This window comes from Mustela erminea, chromosome 9 (genome assembly GCF_009829155.1).
Source record: "Mustela erminea isolate mMusErm1 chromosome 9, mMusErm1.Pri, whole genome shotgun sequence".
NCBI lineage: Eukaryota > Metazoa > Chordata > Mammalia > Carnivora > Mustelidae > Mustela > Mustela erminea.
In genome coordinates, this window is record NC_045622.1 from 95,787,597 (window position 1) to 95,805,479 (window position 17,883).

The 17,883-nt window shown below is 44.8% G+C and overlaps 1 long non-coding RNA gene across 2 annotated transcripts in view; it reads right to left on the minus strand.

Moving 5' to 3' along the window:
- Positions 1-10: 10 nt before the first annotated feature.
- Positions 11-17,883, minus strand: part of LOC116599437 — a 72,722-nt gene continuing 54,849 nt past the window's right edge. Inside the window, exons 2-3 of one of the 2 annotated variants that reach the window (XR_004289372.1) lie at positions 4,337-4,465; positions 11-1,750 (exon numbers count right to left, since the gene is read on the minus strand). This is a non-coding gene — a long non-coding RNA (uncharacterized LOC116599437). Of the gene's footprint in view, positions 4,466-17,883 lie in introns of both variants that reach the window. The other variant, XR_004289371.1, reaches the window with a different exon arrangement.

The following is a 17,883-nucleotide window of genomic DNA, read 5'->3' on the forward strand; positions in this document are numbered from 1 at the left end:
TCCAAGCACATTTCAGCCACCAGACTCGGCAAGTTTTCATTGTTTACTTGCATCTGTTTGTGGTTTTTGTTTTTTTTTTTTAGACTCAAAATGCAGATACAGCCATTATTTTACTTGGAACTCAGACATGAAATGTTCTGCCCCACCCTCCCCGCATACTTTGTATCACAACAACCACTTCTCCCACCTGCTGGTGTCTCTCCTTGTGCCAAGGTCCCCGGACTAGGCAATCACACTTCAGCGCTTCTTTAAACTTCATACCAGAAGATGAGCTGCTCCCTCATACTCACCTGTCCTCCTCCCCACCTCAGGGTGCCATGTCCACAGCAGGAAACCCTAATCTGGAAAACCCTTCTGAGCCTGAGCCGTGGAAGGGGACAGCTCCCAAACGCTGATTTGTGAACCGAGTTTTCACGCATCCCTGGTGAGGTTAGAGAAACAGGAATGATACAGAGAGGTTTCTGGAACACCAAACGTATTCCACGTCTCACTCGTAAACCATGTCCTTGTTACTTTTTGTTTTCAAATATTATTTTATGAGAGTTAGTGAAAATAGATGGAGGTGAGTTGTGGTTTTTTGCTTTTTTTTTATACTGTCCTACTTTAGCAAAATAAAAAGTTGGCAAACTTAAGCTCATCGAAATACATTCTGAGATCTTCCCAGTCTACAAGCTACACAAGTCTGGGAATCACCGGGAAAAAGAGACAGCCTCGCGCGTGTCCTGAAGATGCACGTGAACTGGATATGTGTTCCGTGCTGGGCTCCTGCACGCCATTTCCTCCCACTCTTGCGACCACACTGTGGCCAGGGTGACGGCTGTTCCATGTGATGAGTGAGGCTTCTTACCAGTTAAGTGTGTTAAGTGACTTGCCCAAGACCACTTAGCTAGGAAGGGGGAGAGGGGTGAGTCGGGATTTGAACCCTGGCTGCCAGAAATTCCATCCAGCGTGGCCTCCTCTACCTCACGACGTCTGGTCCTGCCTTCCCTCAGCAACAATGAATTCAGAAAAGCATCTAAAATCGACGTGGTGAAGAGTCTTCTTCAGAAAGCCTCTGTAAATAAATACATTCATAGATCAAAAACAAACCCTTCCATCCACCGACAGAGAGAGAAGGAGATGGACTATGGTACTGCGTGGCTGATGCACTTTCAGTAAACACAAGGGCTGAAATCAAGAAAGTGTCAGTGCTGAATGGTCAGGAGAGCTGATTCATAACACGAAGGGGCAGAGGCGGGTCCTGGCACATTAGCTGCCCTCTTCAGACGCGCAGTCCTCAGAACAGGAACCGGACGCGGCAGCGGCTGCCTCATTATCAGACAAGGATAAAGAAAGTGACAGTCTAGGGAAAAACAAGAGTGATTAAGGGATGGAAGAAGCCATGAGTAAAGATGAAGAAATAATTATAGAGCTTAGCTAACTCATAAATCAAGAACGATCATTCCATCTACAAGCACCAGCAAGGTGAAAAGAACCAAAGCAAAAGATGGGCTGTTTAGGGTACATTAAAAGAAATGGAACAATGGCCGGAATTAAGAGAGTGTTAAAAGCCCCAAGTCAGGGACAAGATGAGTCACTGTGAAAAATCCACCTCCCCAGGGGAACGGGCCAAAGCCTCAGGGCGGTAGAAGTGCCGAGGAGATTGGAGATACCGGTGGGGAGCAGTCCCGCTCTGGGCCCTGCAGGACAATGATCTCCCACCGGAGTCTTTTCCTCTGGCCTCTTTCACACCTTCACTCCTCCTCCTCCACTTCAGGAAGACAGGATGACAATTCGAGGAGAAAAACAGAGCCAACAAATATCACAAGCTGTCATAACATAAGCCGGGATGGGTCTGACCTGGGGCCATGACAGAGGAGCACTAATGATCTCCGAGAAACCAGTCCCATTTCAGAGTGATCCTGGGGACGCAGGCCCTCGCAGGCTTTCCCCTGGAGCCCTGCAGGGAACTGGGTGACCCAGGCTTATTTGTCCAAAACCAGCTGTCGCAGGATTAACTGCTAGCTCAAAAGGGGTTCGCTCCCCATCACTGTAGGCAGAGGAAGGTGAGATCTGGGCAGAGTTTCAGCCTCCATCAGCCTCTGGAATGTTTTGCCTATACATGGTTTTTTATAAAGCCCTAAAAATGCCTGAGAAATGCTTGGGTCCTGACACCCAGAAAAGGATAGAAGACAAGGTTTTTGTCTGCTTCCCACTGAGAACAAGTCAATTGGGCCAAACTGGGAAGAAGAGGTCCTCATCCTGAAAAGCCTCCCAGAACAGGAATTGGTTCAGGAGTTCAAAGGTTAAAATGTAGATTCAGGGGAGAGTCTAGAGCTTGGACATGTGAGAGAGCAGGTGAAGGATAGCTCCTTCTTGAGAGCGCACAGAACCCTAGGGGAGACTGACCAAAAGCAACAGAGGTGGAAAAACCTAGAAACCTGGTCAAGCTTGTATTCCAAGGACCCCGTTACAAGTTTGTTGCATTGTCCTGCCTATCACTGATGTTCCCTGGAGATTTAGCATCCCAGTGCAACTAAATAAACTAAATAGTGCAACTAAATAAACATAAAAACAATGGGAAGATAGGCTCAAAGAATCACGGGAGCTAACTAAGGCACAAGGCAGAAGTGATAAGCAGACAGAGGGCAGGGAACCGGACTACAGATCCTAGAGAATGTTCTCCCCACATAGCTCCAAGCATTTAAAGGATAAATGATGACAGCTAAAAAGTCAGGCATTTTAGGGCACCTGAGTGGCTCAGTTGGTTGGGCGACTGCCTTCAGCTCAGGTCATGATGCTGGAGCCCCGGGATCCAGTCTGGCATCCGGCTCCCGGCTCTGCGGGGAGCCTGCTTCTCCCTCCCTATCTTGCTTTCTCTCTCTCTCAAATAAATAAATAAAATCTTTTAAAAAAGGGCATTTTAAAATAGTGACAACCCTCAGAAGGAGTGGTTCCATCTTTTTTTCAATTTCTCTCCTTGGTCTCTTGGTAATTGATTAAGATAGATTGATTGACTGATTTTACTTCATAAAACGGGCAGTCCAAGTTTTTAGTCTGACCTGCTTCTCAGAATGGCCTGCTGGCTTTAAGTGAGCTAAAGGGAAGTAATGGAATACCCTGGTTGGGAACGTCGTGTCCAGCCACTGGACCCGGCTGGCCCCACGGTGGGGCTTGCCAGGTGGCACCCTGGGCGCTTCCTCTCAGGGACCACCTTTGCAGGCTAGCATTCATTCCCCAAACCAGCGGTCACCTAGTACTGACGGCAGGCAAGGCACATAGTCGGCCTCTGCGTGAGAAACAAAACCACACAGGACGCAGGAATCGGAGGTCCTTTAGGACGGGGGGTGGGGGTGTAGCATTTGTTTGGGGTTTTTTTCCTATCCCTCAGTAACTACCCCTAAGAAGAGGGATACTGCAAGCCACCATGAGTCATTTGCTAGTTAGTGTAAGTGAAGGCTCAGGAATGAAGTTAGTGTAAGCGTTGAGAATGAGAGAGAGAGAGAGAGAGCAAGAAGACACAGGTCTGTAGGAGGAGGCCCCATCTGGGGAATGGACAGGAAGGACGTGGGAAGACCAGAGGAACCGAAGACAAGCCATGTAACTTCGAGAACTAATTAAACACGTACGTGCATGCACACACATACACACACATACACAGAGGATAAAAACTGACAAGGCTCCTCCTTGGAGCCGGGGATGAAAGCTATAAGCCCGAACCCACAGGGTTACCGCGTGCCTGCGAGAGCACAGGAGGCAGGTGAATGTGAACACGGATCTGTAAAACCATGTGACAAATGTTACAATAAAGTTAAAGACAGGGATAATGGATGTGATTTTTAAATGAACCGTGCATTCGATAATGGATTTGTACCCAAATTAAAAATCCTGACTATGACAATTCTACTGCAGCTCTGTGAGAGTATGTCCTGACCTTGGAAAATATACACAGAAGTATTTCCGGTTAAAGCGATTGTTTTAAAGGCACATCTGAAGAGCACAGAGGATGGAAGACTGACTGCAAGGGGTGAGGAGGCGGGGAAAGGAAAGAGGCTTCACCAAGGATTTGACTACTGAGTATGGTGTGCAAAAGAGAAGGGGTTCATGAGAAGAGGGGTTGTCCTAGAAATTGAGTTCAGCAATGTATAAAAAATATAATACATCATGATCAAGCTAGGCTGATCCTAAGAATGCAAGAGTGATTTAACATTGGGAAAGCTATTAATGTAATTCACCACATTAACGGATAAAGAAGGAAAACTGTATGATTATCTAAATAATTGTAGAAAAAACATTTGCTAAAATTAAGCACCAATTCATAATGAAACTTTCTACCTGAGAGAATTTTTTTTTTTACCAAATAAGTACAGCAAACATCATTCTTCAAACATCATTCTTGAAGATGAAATGTTAGAAGCATTCTTTAAAAATCAGGAACAAGACAAAAATGTCTGCAAGTCTTCTTTCCAGCATTGTACTTGAGGTCCTATCCAGTACAATAAGAAAAGAAAAAAAATTAAAATGTGTAAGTTTTGGAAAACAAAAAACAAGACTGACATTATTATAGATAATATAGTTGTTTACTAGAAAACACAAAAGATTTTATAGATAAGTTACTGGAGTTAATTTTTTAAAGTTTAACAAGGTGGGTGGATAATATGAATCAATTGCATTTCTAAACTCCAACAATAAACAGAAGGCATAATTTCAAAAGATGCTAATTATAATAGCAACCAAAATTAAGGTACATGGGAATACACATGATGTAAGGTGTGGAAGACCTTTATAAAAAAAAACAACTAACTTTATTGAAAGGCATTAGATAAGAGTTAAGTAAATGGAGAGATGAACCATATTCATGGATAAAAAGTCATAATGTAAAAATGATGTCAGTTCTCTTCCAGCTGATCCTATTGAGTCAACTCAAGTCCTTATCTCAAGAGGTGTTTTCAAGTTACTTGACAAGATAATTCTAAAACTTATATGGAAGGTAGAGTCCTAGAACTAGTCAAGATATTCTTGAATAGAGAATAAGGTGTAGAGAACTTTTCTACTATATATAAAAACATAATATAAAGTAAGGAATATAGTGTGGTATAGATATAGGGACAGACAAATTCTCCAAAGGAATGGAACAAAATACTCCAAAGCAGACCTACTTGAAACCTTGGAAAACCCTATGGAAACTTGATTTATGACAGATGACACAGCAGACCACCAGAGACAGGATGAATTATCTATTAAATGGTGCCCATAATTTATTGTTCATGTGGGGAGAGGGGAAAGAAGATGGACCTCTATCTCACACCATATCCTAAATGAATTCTGTGTAAATTAAAAGCAAAACATACAAGGTAACACTTTTAAATTTTTAGAAAAAAACATAGAATTTCTTTAAGAAATCAAAAAGAGAAGGACTTCTTATACAAGGTAAAAAATATGTTAATCATAAAACAAAAGACTGACATATTAGAATATATTTTTATCAAAATATATCTTAAATGGGGCATTTAGGTGGCTCAGTTGGTTAAGTATCAACTCTTAACTTCAGCTCAGGTCAATGATCTCAGGGTCATGAGATCGAGCCCCAGGTCACACTCTGAGTTGGGCATGGAGCCTGTTTAAGATTCTCTTTCCCTTTCCCTCTGCCCCTCCCCCCCCAAATAAAGATATATAGAGATATTTTAAAGAAAGTGAGAAGGCAAGCCACAAAATGGGAGAGGATGTCTGTAATGCATTAACTGACCAATTAATATATAAGAAATTTTTCCTATAGCTGTCTGCATGCTCATTTCCTTGTCTCTTTCAGAACCTTTACTCAAATGTCATGTTTTTAATAAAACCTTCCCTGACCACTGTTTAAAAAACTGCAAGTTCACCACCACTCCTGGCCCTGCCTATTGGCCTTTCCTGCATTATTTTTAGCCGTAACATTTATCATTACCATACATACTATATATGAGACTAAATAATTTAATTGCCTATCTCCCCTTCTCCTCAGCAGACTGTAAACTCTGAAAGGAGACCAGGAATTTTGATCTCTTGTGTTCATGGCTGCATTCCCAGCATACAGAAGAGAGCACATAGCAGGTTCTCAATAAATGTGCATTGACTACAAACACTTACAAACCAATAACAAAAATACCAAAAACCCAACAGAAAAATCAGCCACGGGCTTAAACAAGGCATCTCAGAAAGAAAAGAGAGAAAAAAAACCACAACTTGTCAATAAAAGTAAAGTAAAAAGGTGCTTGAATTTACGAATAGTCAGGGAAATGCAAATTAGGGCCAAAATGAGATACTCTTTTGCACTCAGCAGATTGGCAAGCGTTAAGAATCCTGACAATACTAAGTATCCGCATGGATGAGGGGCACAGGAAACTTGTACACTTCCTCAGGGGAGTGTGAATTATTTCCCTCTTTAGAAAACAATTGGGGATTATCTTGTAAAATGAACATGTGCTTAGCCTGCCTATCGGTTTCTCTGTTCTTAGGTTTATACCCTGGAATAATGCCACTCAAGGTGCAGCCCAGAGACTGGTGCCAGGAAGTAAATGATCTGTGATAAGCCCTCATGAGACAAGTACAAAAATTGAAAGTCAGCATTTAGAAAATGCAACAGCAACTTGCTGTTGCCAACTTCTATTTATGTTTCAGACATTTTTTATCATAGTAAAATAGATGTAACATAGAAGTTGACCATTCAGGGGCACCTGGGTGGCTCAGTCGGTTAAGCGGCTGCCTCTTGATTTCAGCGCAGGGCATGATCTTGGGGTCCTGGGATCGAGCCCTGCATCAGGCTCTGCGCTCAGCAGGAAGTCTGCTTGAGATTCTCCCTCTCCCTCTGACTCACCAACTGCTTACTCTCTTCTCTAAAATAAATAAATACATCTTTTTTTTTTTTAATGGGCCATTTAAAACCATTTTTAAGTGTGTAGCTCGGTGGCATTAAGTCCATACACACTGTTGTGCAACCACCACCACCATTCATCTCTGGAACATTCTCATGACCTTCCCCAACAGAAATCCCACACCCATTGAACAACAACTTCTCATTCTCCCTGCCCTCTCAGCTCCCAGCAACCATTCCACTTTCTATCTCAGTGAATTTGACTCTTCGAGGTACCTCACAGGAGTGGAATCATAGACTATTTGTCCTTTTGTGATTGGATTATTTCACTTAATTTAATGTCCTCATGCTTCGTCCTTGTGGTAGCACGTGTCAGGACTTCCTTCCTCTTTAAGGGCTGACTGATAGTCCATTGACTATACACACATTTCATTTATCCATTCATCCATCAGTGAACAGTTGGGCTGTTTCTATCTTTTGTCTATTTTAATTAACGGCCACAACATATTTACTGAAATATGTGTCTTTGCATATAATAACATTTCATTTTCCAGGGAATCATGTTCATGGTATTTTACGTAAGTATCAGTCTGGCACAGATAGGAAAACAAGTTCCACTCTACCCACAGATAGTTCAAGAAGCACCATCCTGGAGTAAAGGCTTCCAAACTTTTCTAAAAACCATAGTGAGAAAACTCTTCATAGCACAAACCTAACCGAAAAGGAAGTTTCACGAAGCAATACTTCACATGAAATGCACTAACGTCGTTATAGCTCTCTTTCGTTAAAAAAAAAAAAAATCATGGTTGAATCTATTAAATTGATTTCACAGCCCACTAAAGATCATGAATCTCAGTTAGGAAAGCCGTGCTCTCGAGAAATCCGTCCACAGGTGTGTCAGGAGCTATGTGAAAGAATATTCCCAGTAGCGTGCTTCAGAGAAGCCAAAAAAAAAAAAAAAAAAAAAAAAAAAAATACCATCCAAACATCCATCAATAGGAAGCTAAACAAATAAATTGTGATATATTCACCTAATAGAATATTACAGGGGCCCAATCAATGTTTATTGAATGAATTAATAAACAGCTGTGAAAATGAGCTATTTGGATGAATCTTAGAAATACAATGCAGAGTGGACAAAGCAAATCACAGTCAGCTCTATGCTGAATGAAACCATTTTTTTTCTTTCTTTTTTTTTTTTTTAAAGATTTTATTTATTTATTGGAACAGAGAGAGATCACAGCAGGCCGAGAAGCAGACGGCGGCAGGGGGTGGGGGGTGGGGGAAGCAGGCTCCCTGCTGATCAGGGAGCCCGATGCGGGGCTCCAGCCCAGGACCCTGGGATCATGACCTGAGCCGAAGGCAGAGGCTTAACCCAGTAAGTCACCCAGGCGCCCTGAAACCATTGTTTTAATAAAAATTTTACATATTTATTTGAGAGAGAGAGAGAGAGAGACAAACGTAGTGACAGAGAGCTCCAGTGGGGAGGAGAGGCTCTCCATTGAGCAGGGAGCCCACACGGGAATCGATCCCGGAATCCGAGGATCATGACCTGAGCTCAAGGCAGATGTTTAACCGACTGAGCCACCCAGGCACCCTGAATGAAACCATTTTCTAAAAGCTAAAAATTTTAAAAATAAATAAAATAAAAGCTAAATAATTCAGGTGCCTGGGTGGCTCAGCTGGTTAAGCGTCTGCCTTCACCTCAAGTCATGATCCCGTGGTTCTGGGATCAAGCCCCATGTTGGGCTCCCTGCTCAGCAGGGAACCTGCTTCTCTCTCTGCCCCTTCTCCCACTCATGTGCTCTCCCTCTCTCTCAAAAAAATAAAATCTTTTTAAAATTAAAAAAAAAAAAGCTAAATAGATCAAGCAATGCTAAACATTACATTGTTAAGGGGTGCATACATGTGATGAAACAATCTTAAGAAGGAAGGGAATGATAGGGGCTCCTGGATGGCTCAGTGGGTTAAGCCTCTGCCTTCGGCTCAGGTCATGATCCCAGGGTCCTGGGATCAAGCCCTGCATTGGGTTCCCTGATCAGCAGGGAGCCTGCTTCCCCCCCCTCTCTGCCTGCTTCTCTTAAATCTTAAAGATTTAAAGAAGAAGAAGAAAAAAAATGGTTTCATTCATGATCTCTGTCTGTGATCTCTGTCAAATAAATAAAATCTTTTTTTTAAGAGTTTATAAAAAAGAAGAAGAAAGGGAATGATAAACACAAAATTCAGGACAGTGGGTACCTCTGAGGTAGGGGCAAAGGGCAAGACTGAGGAGGAGCTTGCAGGTAGCTAACAGAACTGGAAACATTATTGCACTGGGCAGTTTACAAATGTTCCTTTTATTATTATACTTTGTAGCTAGATATACACTGTATGTATTCTTTTAGCTATCAAACACCTTTTATAGAACTGAAATTGATGCAATTGGAGGACAGAGAATTCTACCCACATTAAGCAAGTCACCTCTTTCATTGATACAGCAAAATATCAATACAATGGGCCCCCTGAGCTTCTTCCAAGACTTTGGGAAAAGAGCTGATAAGCATCTGAGGGTCAGCCTGGAAGGAACAGTATCAAGGCAAGGCACTGGCTCACATCCCATCCCCTTACAGAGCAACTACTCCAAATCTCCTTGTACTCATCCAGCAAACCTCCACCCCTCACCGCTTCCAACGGCCGCAGAGTGCACTTCTGCATCACTAGCTGTTGGCTGCTCTTAGAGTTCTGGTTTGGGGAGCTCAGGGAGGCAACAGAAGACTCCCGACGCCTCAGACGTCAGGATCCATGCCTTTATTCGTGCCCGTATTTCTAACGTTCACCCCAGGGCGCCGGCGTACTGGGCATGGGGTAGGTGTTTCCTGGTATAAACAGATGAAGCACTTGGTGAAAGAATAAATAACTATTGCAATTAATCTGGACCGCTTCTGTCATGGCCGACCTACGCAATCACAGCAGGTTGTCCAGACTCATTAGCTACCTGGGACAGCTCTACGGGCACAGCTTCCCAAAACGTATTCGTGAATTGAAGATCTGATAGAGGAGGGAAGATAAGCTCACTGAATAGAAGTGGGGAAGTGGTCAGCTTTAAAACAAAAAACGAGAAATCCTGGGGATTTTAAGAGTTTCATGGTGCCTATCAGTAAATCGGTGATTGTCTCTTTTATCCCCACTTCAGCTTTTATCATGGTTAACCACGAAGTGTCGTGACCACAGAATAACCTAACACGGGATGTGGAGGCAGGGCGAGGGTTTGAATCCCGGTGCCTCCGTTTCCTGGGTAGGTTTGGACGCATGACTTCACCTCTCTGTACCTCGGTGTTCTCATCTGTAAAACAGAGATGGCAGTGGCATACAGACCTTACAGAGCTGTAATGACCACAAGTAATTAAGCGAGTTGCTATTCGCAGAGAGAACAGTGCCTGGCACAGAGCGAGCACCGTATTTATCGTTAAAGAAAATGCTTCCCAGATTGACAAATATTCTCTCGCCTGCCCACACGCCTCCTGTGCTCTTGGTGTCTCTCCTGTGTGGGCACTCAGGCTTCCACGTGGGTAAGGGATTTCCATGGCCTTTTCCATGGGAAGCCTGAAGAGCTTCTGCCTTTCTGGAGCTTGGCTCTAGGACCCCTTACTTACTGTGCCTAAAGTCCTACGGTCCTTGCTGATCTTGTCTAAGAGCATCGCATCTAACACATATGGTGTCCTGACATTCTTCCTTCATGACGCCTACCCTGCTGCCTTTCTTTTCCACCCTCCCCGTCTCTGCTCTCTCTGGCCTCCTCAGAGAGCCCTTCTTCACAGCCTCCTAGCACATTTCCCTCCAGTCTCTCTGTTCCTGCCCATTCATCCTTGGCCCTGGGGACACATTAGACCCTTTGCACAGCATTCTCATCCACCCGCCTCTGCTCAGACTCACCCTTCCCTGGCCACTTTACAAAGTGATGTTCAAATGCCTCAGCTTGACTATCAAGACCTCTGGGTCACCTTTAGCCCTTTCTCACTCCCTGCTTGCCTACACAGACTTCTTTTCTTCTAAATAGCCAGATTGGTCTATTGATTGCCTCCCTGTGGGTCATACATACACCCACCCGGACAACACCACTTCCTTCACTCCCGAGCCTGGAATGCTCTTCCCATGACTTCAAGGTCTGTGAAAGACACTCTTGAGAAGTGAGGAAAAGGCACCAAAATGGAGACTGGGGAATATCAAAAGCAGATTTTGCATTTCTAACTTGACTTGGCCATGATCCCAGGAATGGGGGAAGGATTCTCTCCCTCCTCTTCCTCCTCCTCCTAGAATGGCATAGAGCATGGTGATTAAGATCACGGGCTCTGGCTCTGTTAATTCCTGGCTGAACAAGTTCCTTATCTGTTCTGTGCCTCAGTTTTCCTCATCTGTAAGCAGGAGGTAGCAACCCTTTGCCTTTTACCCAGTACCTTCTGGAATGGATGTGGCCGTGTGCATGACCATCCCCCTTCAAGAGGGAGACACTTAATCCCCAACTGCAGGAGTGATGGCCACTGGCTGCTCATACGGAGTTCCCCCCAGAACGGACCTTGACCAAAGGAAGCAGCACTGCTCAAGGCCATGTCCCCTCCCTGAGGAAGCCTGCTTCCTGCACAGAGGCAGTCGGCAGGGCTGGCCCTGGCCAGCCTCACCTTGATGAGACAACTCTAAGCGGGCATGCCAGCTTCTAATCTCCCCACAAAATCTCCTGAGGTCCCTGTTGTGACTGCATCAGAGACCAACTTCTCTCTCTGCCCACTCCAGCTTCCTTTCCTTTTCCTCGCAGGTGTTGTTCCCAAAACTACCCCTCAAAAAACTGCCTGCATGCAAATCTCTGCTTCAAAGTCTGTTTCCCAGGAAACCTGACCTACAACAGGTGGTTGGTCTAGGAAAGCAGTCTCAAAACTGGGATTTGGGAGCAGAACTGCTTGCTAGCTGACTGGCTCTAAGGACCCTATTACTGATGGCAGGTGGTGCACAGAGAGCTCTGGCACATGGCTGGAGTGCAGTTGCCCAAACTTTCATTGCTGGTGACCTGGGATAGGACACAGGTGAACACTGGCGCCTGGGGGGTGCAGCATCTCAAGCGTTTCGGAGGTTCTGGTAAGTACTATTTGTAAAGAATATTGAATGAGAGGGCTGTTGCTGGGGGTGGCAGGGGATTGATTCGCTGGAGAAAGACACTGAAAGCCCCAGAATGATTAATCACCAATATAGGGCAGAGTGGAAGAGCTTGAGGCCATCTTCGGCAGCATATAGAGAGACTCTCCATCTCCTGCACTGGAGGGCAGAGAAAATGAAGGATCAGGCCCGGCACTTAATTATAGGAGGAACAGGACTCCCAAGAAGATTGAATCCTCAACTCCAGCGGATCCTCTGTGCCAAGATCGAGGCCTGATTAGAAAGAATGGGACCCTGAGAGTCTCACGAGGCTGCAGGCAAGACTGGTCAGCACTCTAGGCATCACGAGGTTTAGCTGAAACTGGAACATCTGTCCAAGCTCATTGTCATGACTTTTGCAGCCCTTAGGAGATCCTTTCCCAAGCTCAACTATGCAGTTGCTAGCAGGCCTTTGTACCTTTCCCTGTGTCCTGTTTGTCCTCTCCACATAGCAGCTAGTGACAGGAGGGAGGGAGGGAGGAAGACAGGGAGAGAGAGTGACAAGGCACCAGGGATTCTTACATGGAAGCCGTAGCCTTTCTGGGCTCTAACCTTGGATGGGCCATCCCATCCATCTGCTATTTTCTATGGATTAGCAGGAAACCACTAGGTCCAGTCTACACTTAAGGGGATAATACATGAGGGAGGGAGTGCCAGGAGGCAGGGGTCATGGGGGACCACCTTAGAGGCTGCCAACCGCAACTGGCAGACCTTTTCAGGTTCTGGAGATAGTGCGTCCCATGCTTGAAGACACCCATTTACTTACTGACAAAGAAGACTGTCAGCTTTCAGTCAAGCCTGGCTATGGTGCAAGTGACCCATCATAAGCACCTATGATGGGAAAAGACACTGGATGGAGTTTATGGCAAACCCTGAGAAGAGTCACAAAGCAGTTCCCTAATATTCTGGATCAAGGCCATATCCTCTAGAACAGAGGACTGTGTTTCTCATTCAAAAAACAGCAACCTATGTTCTACTGAGCTCCGGTAGACACAGAGCCCTTGGTTATGGGACATTAAGTGACTGTGAAGTCAAAATGCTCCATCCCAGGCTGGGTCTGTCAGACTCACCAAGTCCAAAGACATTTGGGCTCAGAGCTCCCCCATCATAAGATGGAGGCAGCATATCCAGGATCAAGCCTGGGCCGAGCATGCAGGCATAAGTAAGCTTCATGAGTAGGAGGCTCAGACTCCCATGTACCCCTCCCTCAGTTCACACCAGGGACCACATGGGGGATCAGTTATGGCCAGGAGATGACAAAGGGAAAAGGCTGGGCGTAGGTCACAGATGAGTCAGCTCAGTATGTGGGTGCAAAGTGAAAATGGACCGTGGCTGCACACAGCCCCACTCAGTGAGGGGTGGGGGAAAGTGGTGGTTCTGAAGGTAACAGTGAAGGGAAATCCTTTAGATGGTGTACAGAGAAAAATGGCCTGAAATTAGACTATATAGTGACTCAAAGGCAGGTGTGATTGGTTGATTCATTGGTCAAGGGTCTGGAAGAAGAAAGAACAGAAGGTTAGGGACAAAGGGATCTGGGAAAGAGGTGGGCAGATGAATCTATGGGGCTGTGCATGACGTGTGAAGCTCTTACTCCATGCTAACAGCCATCAAAGGTCACCCACCATGGAAAGGACACCAAACAACCAAGTAGGCAGAATTTTACGGGTTGTTGATGTCAGCTAGGCTCTACCACCATCCACCCCGGTACTGGCACAAACAGAGCAGGAATGAAAGCTGTGCATGAGCCCAACAGCATAAGCTCCCACTCAGCAAGAAACCGCTCTAGTAGGGACACCTGGGTGGCTCAGTCGGTTGAGCCGCTGCCTTTGGCTTGGGTCCTGGGCTCGAGTCCCACGTCGGGCTCCTTCCTCAGCAGGGACCCTGCTTCTCTCTCTGCCTGTGCCTGCCATTCTGCCTCCTTGTACTCTCTCTCTCTCTCTCTCTCTCTAACAAATAAATAAAATCTTTAAAAAGAAAGAAAGAAACCGCTCTAGCTACTGCTGCTGCCAAATATCAATGTACCAGCAACAGAGACCAATGCTGGGTTCCTTACATGGCCCCATCCTTCCAGGAAAGCAACGTGAACTTGTTGGGAAATTGAATACACCATAACCCTTCCAAACTGATTAGGGCAGCAAACTAAAATGAACACATGTTCCATGCATGAATTTGCTTGACTATAGACAGAATGTTTGATACACTGAAACAGAATCTCACATAATGTTGTATGAGACCAAAGGGCCCATGAAAGAGGTATGGCTATGGATATATGATCACAGGATCCCTGGCCCATGGCATATTGCAGTACTCAGAAGCTGCTGGCCTCCCAGGGTGATAGAATGGCCTTTTGAAAGTACAACTGAGATACAGCTCAGAAATAATGCCCTGTGAAGACGGAACACCAGCCTCCAGGACATAATTTAGAGCCTACATCAGTGACCATTTTATGGTGCTGTGTCCCAATTAAGGTGGAATACATGGGTCTGGGGACTGAGGGGTGAAGGTAGGAGTGGCTCTGCTTATCATTACTCCCCGTGACCTCAGCTCAAGGAGTCTAGAGGTCTTGATCCCTAGAAGGTTCCTTCTATCAGGGATGCAGTAATCCAGTTAAACTTTCGGCTGCCCAGCCAATTTAAGTTTCTTGTGCTAAGAGACCAGTGGGGAAGGAAAGGGCTCACCTTCCTGGAACGAGCAACTGAGACTTACCATTAAGAGGAGGTGGGACTGCAGTAGAATGAGAGCAAAGAAGATATGTGACACCAGATGATCACTGGGACGTACTCTATATCCCTCCGAACTCAATGTCCACTCTCAGCAGTAAATGGACAAATCCATCAACCACAGCCTGAGGCCAAGCAAGCTGCCTAAACCAGCAGATGTTAACTGAGAGGGAGGGGAATCTGGAATGCAGGGAGAGGAGGTAGCAAGGAATATTAAGCAGCAGCCTAGAGAATCAGAGCAGTTGTTTGTCCTACTACCTTCCTCGTCTATCTATGTGCCCCCAGAAAGTGGCTTCTGAAGAAGCTTCTGAGAAGGCAAACTTAGTATATTAAGCAAGCGGATCTGGGCACAAGGGGTGGACTGTAGTGGATACGTTGAGGTACTGCACGGACGACTCTCTCCCGGTTCAGGGCTGAGGGTTGATTGCTAACAACTCACAGTTCAGCTCCTCTTCAGGCATTGCTCTCTGCCAAAGGAAGCTGCTTCACTCTAGAGGCAGCCCACATCCAGTGTCTTGCTAACGGAAGGTAAAATAATTCAGGTCCCTGGGTTTAATTAGGACAATTCTGCAGGGTCATGCCAGCCCTAGCGCACCCCCCTAGAATCTGCTGAGACCTCTTTGTAACAGTTCCACTCCCTCTGTTTAAGGGGGTCCGTCACCCTTCACAGGTCTCCCTGAGAGTACTCCCACTTCCTGCATGCACATCTGGGCTTCGGTATCTGTCTCCCATGGAACCTAACGCTTCTACCCATAGTCATTACAAGAATTAGATGACTTAGTTTCGGGAAAGGGTTTGGAATAGGGCCCAACACAGAGTAAGCCCTGTATAAATGCTCATTGTTACTACTCTCTCCAATACTGTGTAGTGTCCTGTTCTCATTCTTTTTTATTTTTTTACTTTTTTTTAATTAATATGTAATGTATTATTTGCCCCAGGGGTACAGGTCTGTGAATCATCAGGCTTACACACTTCCCAGAACTCACCATAGCCCATACCCTCCCCAATGTCCATAACCCAATTACCCTCTCCATACGTCCCTCCCCCCGGCAACCCTCAGTTTGTTTTGTGAGATTTAGAGTCTCTTACAGTTTGTCTCCCTCCCAATCCCATTTCATTTTTTCTTTCCCTACCCCCCAAACCCCCGACTTTGCCTCTCAAATTCCTCGTATCAGGGAGATCATATGATAATTGTCTTTCTCTGATTGACTTATTTTGCTCAGCATAATACCCTCTAGTTCCAACCACATCGTTGCAACGGCAAGATTTCATTTCTTTTGATGCCTGCATAGTATTCCATTGTGTATATATACCACATCTTCTTTATCCATTCATCTGTTGATGGACATCTAGGTTCTCTCCATAGTTTGACTATTGTGGACATTGCTGCTATAAACATTCAGGTGCACATGCCCCATAGGATCACTACATTTGTATCTTTAGGGTAAATACCCAGTAGTGCAATTGCTGGGTAGCTGTATTCTCAACTTTTTGAAGAGCCTCCATGCTGTTTTCTAGAGTCTGCCCTCATTCCTTAAACCTAGGTTAGTTCTATTATTTCCCCCATTCAGAATCTTCCACTGTGGGATCCATGTGCCGCTGGTGACTTCTGAAGCGATTTCAGGTATTTTAGCTAATATGCTGACAAACATCTTTTAATTGTTGTGAATTCACTTTTATTTTACTTTTCTTTTTGAAATAATTTTTGATTCACAGGAGGTTGCAGGGAAATGGACAGGAAGGTCCCAGGCACCTACTCTCAATCTTCACCAATGTTAACATCTTACGTAACAATAGTACCATGGAAAAACCAGGAGATTTGGAATGACCCCATCAGTTTTATAAGTACTTGCATGTGTGTGTGTGTGTGTGTGTGTGTGTGTGTGTGTGTGGTTCTTTGTTTTTTTTTAAGATTTTATTTATTTGTCAGAGAGAAGGAGAGGGAGAGATCATACAAGCAGGCAGAGAGGCAAGCAGAGGCAGAGAGAGAAGCAGGCTCCCTGCTGAGCAAGGAGCCTGATGCAGGACTCAATCCCAAGACCCCGAGATCATAACCTGAGCCAAAGGCAGCAGCTTAACCCACTGAGCCACTCAGGCATCCCTGTGTGTGTGCAGTTCTATGCAACTTTATCATTTGCAGTCTTGTGAAACCACCGCCATCACAAAGATACCCAACTATACCATCTTCTCAAGAATCCTTTACCAAAGCCTCAACTCTGTTCTTCATTTCTAAAATTTTGTCTTTTCAAAAATTTTATTATCGATAGAGTTATACAGTATATAACCTTTGGGAATTGGCTTTACTTGCTCAGTAAATTTCTTTCAGGTTCATTCAAGTTGTATTTATCAGCTCCTACCTTTTTACTACTGAGTAGTCACTCCATGGTATGGAGGTATGACGATTGGTTTGACCACTCACCTACCGAAGGACATTTGGGTAGTTTCCAGTTTTTTGGTGATTACAAATAAAACTGCTATGAATGTTCATGTACAAATTCTTGCATAAAAATAAGCCTTCCTTTCACGTGGGATATATGCCCTCAAGTATACTTGCTGGGTTATACAGTAAGTTTTCGGTTTTGAAAGGAACTGGCAAACTATCATCCAGAATGGCTCCACCATTTTACACTTGCACCAGCAACGTATGACTGGTCTGGTTTCTCCACATCCTCAAAAACATTTGGTGTTATCACTATTGTACATTTTAGCTGAATTTACGTCTATTTATATTAACATTTTTTATATTATTCTTATGTTTATGGCAGATAATACTAGTTTCACTTTTAGAGCAAGGATATAAAATTTTATTTTTTTAAGATTTTATCTATTTATTTGAGGGGGGGGGGACACAAGCAAGGGAAGCAAAAGAGGGAGAAGCAGGCTTCCCACCAAGGAGGGAGCCCAATGTAAGACTCCATCCCAGGGGCGCCTGGGTGGCTCAGTGGGTTAAGCCGCTGCCTTCGGCTCAGGTCATGATCTCAGGGTCCTGGGATCGAGTCCCGCATCGGGTTCTCTGCTCCGCGGGGAGCCTGCTTCCTCCTCTCTCTCTCTCTCTGCCTGCCTCTCTGCCTACTTGTGATCTCTCTGTGTCAAATGAATAAATAAAATCTTTAAAAAAAAAAAAAAGACTCCATCCCAGGACCCTGGGATCATGACCTGAGCCGAAGGCAG